The sequence below is a fragment of the Cavia porcellus genome, unplaced genomic scaffold (assembly GCF_034190915.1).
Source record: "Cavia porcellus strain 051 isolate PalLab524CR breed Dunkin Hartley unplaced genomic scaffold, mCavPor4.1 scaffold_1, whole genome shotgun sequence".
Taxonomy (NCBI): Eukaryota; Metazoa; Chordata; class Mammalia; order Rodentia; family Caviidae; genus Cavia; species Cavia porcellus.
Genome location: NW_026947484.1, coordinates 131655430 through 131662243, shown reverse-complemented (window position 1 = coordinate 131662243; position 6814 = coordinate 131655430). Strand labels below are relative to the sequence as shown.

Genomic DNA, 6814 nt, shown 5'->3' with positions numbered 1-6814 from the left:
CCTGTCAATTTTCATGATACAATCCAAGAGACTAGGTATGGTATAAAAAAAAAAAGCTTATTTTTGCTCATAGTTCTAGAAGACCAAGGTTAAGAGGCTGCACCTGATGATGCATCTTGCTTTGTTCCTTTCTGCTAGAAAGATTTCTTCCCTCTGTGCTTCTTCCCTGGGTTTAGTCAATCCTCAGTGAATCCAACACAATGTATCTTGCGACGAGACTCTGAGCCTAATGGGTGACACTTTCTGGGTGTTTTTTTTTTCCCTTAGGCTAGCACCTTGATTCTGTTGTCCACATGTCTGTAAATGGCTCCAAAATTCTCCTGGTCAGTGAAGATCTCACCACAATAGTTTTTGGACTCATCTTACTCTGCTCTCCATGGTTAATTGGTCACTGAGATCTACTCTGTGTTTTCTCATTTATGCTGTAGCTCTCTCCCTCCTCAGGAGCCTCTACTGTACTTCCTATCATCGCTGATCTCAAAGCATATCAGTGTGTATTTGACATAGTGCTCTCCTTTTCTACGTCTATTCCATAAGTGACCTTTGCTTCCTGTGAGTAGGGGTGAAGTTTAATGATACTCCTTTTATGTTACCTATCATGGAAATTCCATAATCATGCCTCAACTTACCTTTGGGGTCTTACCTTTCTCCGTTTAGTTCCATTAAATTTTTTCTATTCTCCATGCTCAAAACTAGTTTCATATCTGTTCTCTTACCAAGGCTATTGTTTCCATAAAGAATAAAGACTAATTTTTATCTGTATTCACCTTTAAAGACCTAGTTCAAGGCTTTCTTCCATGATACTTTCTCTGTTCTTAACGGCTGGAAGTGACCATTTTCCTTATTTTGATTTCTCTGGCATTTTGTTTGTACCATTCATATACTTATTACTCCTTTTTATAGACCATTTGAAAGATAAAATGTGTAATTTATGAAGAGGGCTATGCAGGTGGAGGTACAAGTCCTTTTTACATTAAGGTTCAAATTCTTCCCATCAACTATTAGATGTGGAAAATTGGAAAGTTTCCTTAATTTTAACTTCTTAATTTTAAAAGATGAGATATAAATACCTACTTTCCAGGGAAGTTTTAAATATTAAACACAATATTTTGTTTTTCCTTTTTTTTTTTTTTTTGTACCAGGGATTGAATTTACCACTTTGTGCTTGCCAGGCAGGCACTTACGCCACTGAGCTAAATCCCTAGCCCTTAAACACAATATTTGTAAAGAATCAAGTACATAATAAATACTCCAAAGATGATAATTTTTTTGTTGTAGAATATTTTCACATTTTTCTCCTGTAGAACTAAACATTCCTTAAGAATACCAGTAAAATCAATGTTGATTTCTACATTGTACCTAAAATGTATGTATTGTGCAAAATTATCCTTAAACATTCGAGAAACACTAAATGAATAACTGTTGAAAGTATTTTAAACACAAAAAACAGGGAATTTTGGGATAAAGAGATTTTCAGTCACATCCTGCAGATGGATATTTTGACACGTTACCAGCATTAATACAAGTATACTAAGAATTGCAGGATGAATTTCATTTGAGTCTTTGAAATTTGAGAAAGGCTGCTATAAAGCTCATAGCTATAAGAGTAAGACACAAAGGCCTTGTTTATAACAGGTGCTCCTGTAGGAAAAGTTAGTGTTTCTTTCATTTTGACTCTAGTCCTCTCAGATCACAACTGATCCCTTCTGTATATCTTCAGCCTTCCTTTCCCTTGATAGGTGAGTAAAAGATAATGTGTAAATCTCTTCACTGGTGCCTGTGGGTCCTGGACTCAGTCCTACATTTGATAACATTTTAGTTCCCAATCTGTAGAATGGCACTTAGGTTCTGAACTTAGGTCTGGATCTTAATGTTCTTGTATGAGTTCAGGTTCAAAATTTTTTGTGCTAATTCAGAAATGGTGCTGGTTCCTTTGGAAGCTTCCCATATTTGTTGTGGGCTTCTAAAAAATCTATTAATGTTCTTCGGTTCTAGCCTTTCTTTCAATGGTAAAATTAGAGCTCAGACTATGATTCCAAGACAAGTCTGCCCACAACCCTCAAAGGACCTTCAGGGCCACAGCAGTGGTGGGGCTGGGAGAAGAGTGAAGAGTACTGCCTTTAATTTAGGCCTAAGGTAATGAATGAGAAAACATCCTGAACTTGGAAGTCAGGAAATATTGAATGTGATCTCAGTCAGTGATACGCTGCAAAGGGAGAAAGGACAAGGGAAAAGAGAAAAATGCAAGTCAGTTATACTATTAGTATCTCTTAGTTCATTGAAAAAATATTTGTGCTATTATCAATTGAGGAAATTTTAACACCTATATCTTATACTCTGAATAACTACTTTAAAGATAACAATATGCAATGGAATGACTATTGTTAGTCTCCTATTTTTTGGTTATGAAACTATTTTTGTCTTTTTTTTAGTACCAGGGATTGAACTCAAAACCTTGCACTTTCCAGGCAAGCACTTATGGTGCTGAGCTAAATCCCCAGCATGAAATTTTGTTTTATCTTTTTTCCATAAAGTAAAATAAATATGCTGTCAGTGTTGGTAAATTGCTTAAATATACTTGTAATCACATTAAATCTAAATTGGCTAAATATTTTAGTTATAAGTCAAAGAATGGTATTGTATTTTCTTTGTTTTATAAAACACTCAAGCATATGCTGCTTATGAGACACTACAAAGATACAAAGCAAACTTGAAATAAAAGTCTGAAAAAATATACCATGCAAACTTTAAAACAGGAAACATCTCTAGAGATAAAGAAGAATATTTTATAATAATAAGAGGTCAATCCAACAGGAAGATATCAGAACTCTAAATCTCTATGTATTCAGTAACCAAACTTCAAAATACAGAAAGCAAGAAATGACAGAATTAGGAGGAGAAATAGGTAAACTTGGAATCACAGTAAATTTTAAAGTACCACCTCATAGTAAAAGAATAAAACAAATATTTGTACATGTCTCAGTTTGAACATATTATCAATGAATTTGGCCAAATTGTAATACATATGATATACACAGAGTAGCACAATTGCATTCCTCTCAAGTGAACATGAAGGAGTTTAGGGGGAAGAGACATTTGGTTCTGGAGTGCTCATATCACTTAAAGCACATACAGTGCAGAAATACTTTAATGAAGAGCTAGAATCTAGAGGGTGTATACAAAAGAAAGCTGAAGTGTTAACTTACATATGAAAAATCAGACAGAAGATATTTAAAGTTATCTTTCTGGTAAAACATGAGTCATAAGTTGAAAGGAAGGAAGAGAAAAGGTGCAGCTTCCGTAATCTTGAAGTCAGATGCTGCATCTCACAGTAAACATCACAGGAATGCACCTAATCAAACCATTCATTCATTAACATTCTTTCATGGATTTAATAATTATCTCACAAATGCCTACACTGTGTCATGTAGGTGCATGGTGAAGAAGACACAGAGCTCACCAGGATTTGTGCAGACATAGGTGAAAAGAAAATTATGTTCTGGTGAGTTAAGTGAATTAAACCCGTTAGCCCAGAGTAAAGGAATTCAGTTTGAGGAATAAGTAGTCATGCATGGAGATTTAAGGAGTCTGAAAGAAACTGTCAAACAGAATCAAGAAAACATTTGTGGAGAGAATTGATTTTATTATAATGAAGACAGTGGAGAGACAGTTGGGTTAGGGAAGCCCAGCAAAGTAATGCAAAAATTATCCATTAAAAATAATAAGCTCTCTGTGCAGAGAGATAACAAAGGGGGTGGAGTCTGGTTTGGGGGCCAGCAGCTAAAGAGGCTGAAAAGCTTTGGCCAAGAAAACAGGGTTGCAGTCCTTACCGCATTCTCCTTTCTTTTCTTCTTCAGTCCCTCTCTCTGGGGACTCTCCAGGGATGAAGGGTGGACATAAGTCTGCAATAAAAAATGGGGTCTAATAAAACTATGCTAAAAAAAACAGAAAGAAGCAAAATGGAAAAAGTAAAAAAAGTTGAGGAAGCAGAGCCTGAGATTTTGTGGTAGATAAAGTACAGGACAGATATTCAGTGAATGAGAAGGTGGAGCATATTCTGAAGTGGAAAAGATGCACAGATGCTGACAACAAATGAGAACCTGAAGAAAATTAGAGCTGTGCAGAATTAATTGAAGCATTTCTTTTTCTTTTTTCTTTTCTTTTTTAGGTACCAAGGATCAAACTCACGACTTCATGCTTATTAGGCAGGCACTTATACCACTGAGCCTAAATCCCCAGCCACTGAAGTGTTTCTTAATCCTAAAAAAGATAGTAAAGAAAAAGATGGTACAAAAAGAAAATCTTTATCTGACTGTGAATCTGATGATAGCAAATGAAACAAAAAAAGAGATGCTGCTGACAAACTTAGAGGCTTTATGAGAGGTCTTAATCCAGAATGAATAATTGGTGCCACAGACAGTAGTGGAGAACTGATGTTCTTAAAATGAGAGGATTGGGGAGATGGAGAAAATGGCGGCTTGCTAGGGGATCGGGCGGAGAGTCTCTCCGGAGAAGTCATATTAGAAGCTAGAATATGACAACATGAAGAGGGCCAGACAAATGGATAACAATTCTTATTAACCAAGACAGTGAAGCTGGAGGATTTAAAGTCGTGCTGAGACTGTGAAGGCTGATAATGGGAGGCTGCAAATCCCGTGCCTTTAAATCAACAAACTGACCTGTGGATCCAACAGGAAAAGCTGTGTTGGCTTTTGGTGACTGCTGGAAACTGAGACCTGGGACCCCGAGAAGCAGCCAGGACTGCCCCGATGCACCAGAGGAGATCGTGAAAGGCTCTGGAGCTCCAAAGCTGAACACTGAGCAGATTTCTGTCCATTCCATGCTGTGCCAGGAGTGCATGCTGTGCAGATTTCTGACCATTCTGCACTGTGCCGGGAGCACGGGAAAGGTGGGTGGCGTGGTGTGTGATGGACCCATGAGGAGGACCTGTGCTGGACCCTGGTGAGTACTGGGGACCCCAGGGCTACTGGGGTTGGCCAGAGAATATCTTGGAACTGGGCAGTGCCCACTACCACGGGGACATCAATAACACAGAGTCTGGTGGCAGACATCTTAGAAGTGGGTAGAACCTACAACTTGGTGGCATCACTGAGTCCCCCTGTAGGGAGGGCTGGTGGAATACATCTTGAAATTGGGCAGAGCCTGAGTACATGCTGGCTTCAGCATCATACAGAGAACTAGTGGGAGACATCTTGGATTTGGGCAGATCTGCTATTCTGGTGCTCCTGTCACAGAGAGGTCTGGAAGAGAACAGCTGGGATTTGGGCAGAACCCTGTGCCATAGTGACATTAGTCAGCTGCTTCTGGTACAAAGAGAACTGGTAGGAGCTACTGGGGCTAAACCAAGCCTCTGCTTGGGGCCCAGTAAGCAGATACAAAATAGTCACAACTCAGTGACATCCAGAAAGTACAGCCTAATTTATGGATTGACTGGCGCAGAGGCTGGAGACTAGTCTTTACTGCCCCTGCATCCCAGCCTACCTCAGATAACAGCAAATTGGGGAGGACAGCAAAAACTCAAGTCAGGATGCTTCTGGAAGGCCCTAAGCAATTCAGAGAGGGCCAGAGAACCCCAGGACAGTCTGAAAGAAACCAGAAACATGACAAGAGATAAAAATTTAAAAAAATCGCCAGCTGCCCAACATGAGAAAATAAGCCCAGGAGAAGTAAACACTGAAGAGAACAAGCACAGTAACCATCCATTGCTTGACACAGCATCAGCCGAAATTAAAACGTACCTTCATGATCTCATAGATGAATTTAAAGCTGTACTCCTGATCCAAGTGAGGCAAGATATAAAGAGATTAATTAAAGAAATGACAAGCCCCGCCCAAGAGAACACAGATGGAAGAATTGAGGAAATCAGAAAAGAAAGAGAAATTTCTGAAGAAGAATTTAAACATAACTTAGAATACATGAAACAGATCCAAAGAGAATACCAGGAAACTAAAAACTCCATTGAACACTGGCAAAATGCCTTGACAAACTAAAGACAGCCTTCTGAAACTTGAGAAGAGATTTATGGCATATGATCGTGAAAGAAAAAGCCTCTTAAGAATAACAAGGAACCAGAAAGAAACAATTCAAAAACTAGAAGATGACAAAAAGATACATAACTTAAGAATAAAGAATGTGAGTGAGGAAGCAGGAGCAACCAAAAATGAAATACAAAGAATATTCACAGATATATTAAAGCAAAATTTCCCATGTATAGCAAAAAGAAATGATATCCAGATAAAAGAGGCATACAGAACACCAGCTACCTACAACCAAAACAGATCTATGCCTAGACATATAATAATCAAGATTCCAGAAATCCACCAAAAGAACAGAATATTAAAAGCAGCCAGAGAAAAGATGCAGATTACCTACAATGGGAAAACTATCAAAATAACAGCAGACTTATCAACACAAACTCTTAAGTCAAGAAGGGAGTGGGAAGAAATATTCCAAGTCCTGAAAGAAAATAATATCGAACCAAAGCTCATATACCCGTCAAAACTCTCTCTCAAAATTAATGGAGAAATAAAATACTTCCAAGACAAGGAGGAACTGTGGGAGTTTGTGGCCACCAATTCAACCCTACAGAGAGTGCTGAAGGACATTACAGAGAAAGAGAAGAAGAGATACCAGGATTCCAGCAACAGTGGCAGACAGGCCTCAGTGAATGGGGCAGACAGTGGAGTGAGGGAATAAGGTGGACAAATTATAGCAGAAAAGTGGAGTAGCAGACATGAGGCAGAGACAGTAAGCTATAGTTTTTAGTATAGACAGCTCTGAAACTCTATAAAAA

The 6814-nt window shown here is 38.4% G+C and overlaps 1 pseudogene; it reads left to right on the top strand.

The window, feature by feature from the left end:
- The first annotated feature begins 3914 nt into the window (after positions 1-3914).
- On the top strand, positions 3915-4404 carry LOC100712789 (chromobox protein homolog 3-like; annotated as a pseudogene).
- The last annotated feature ends 2410 nt before the right edge of the window (positions 4405-6814 follow it).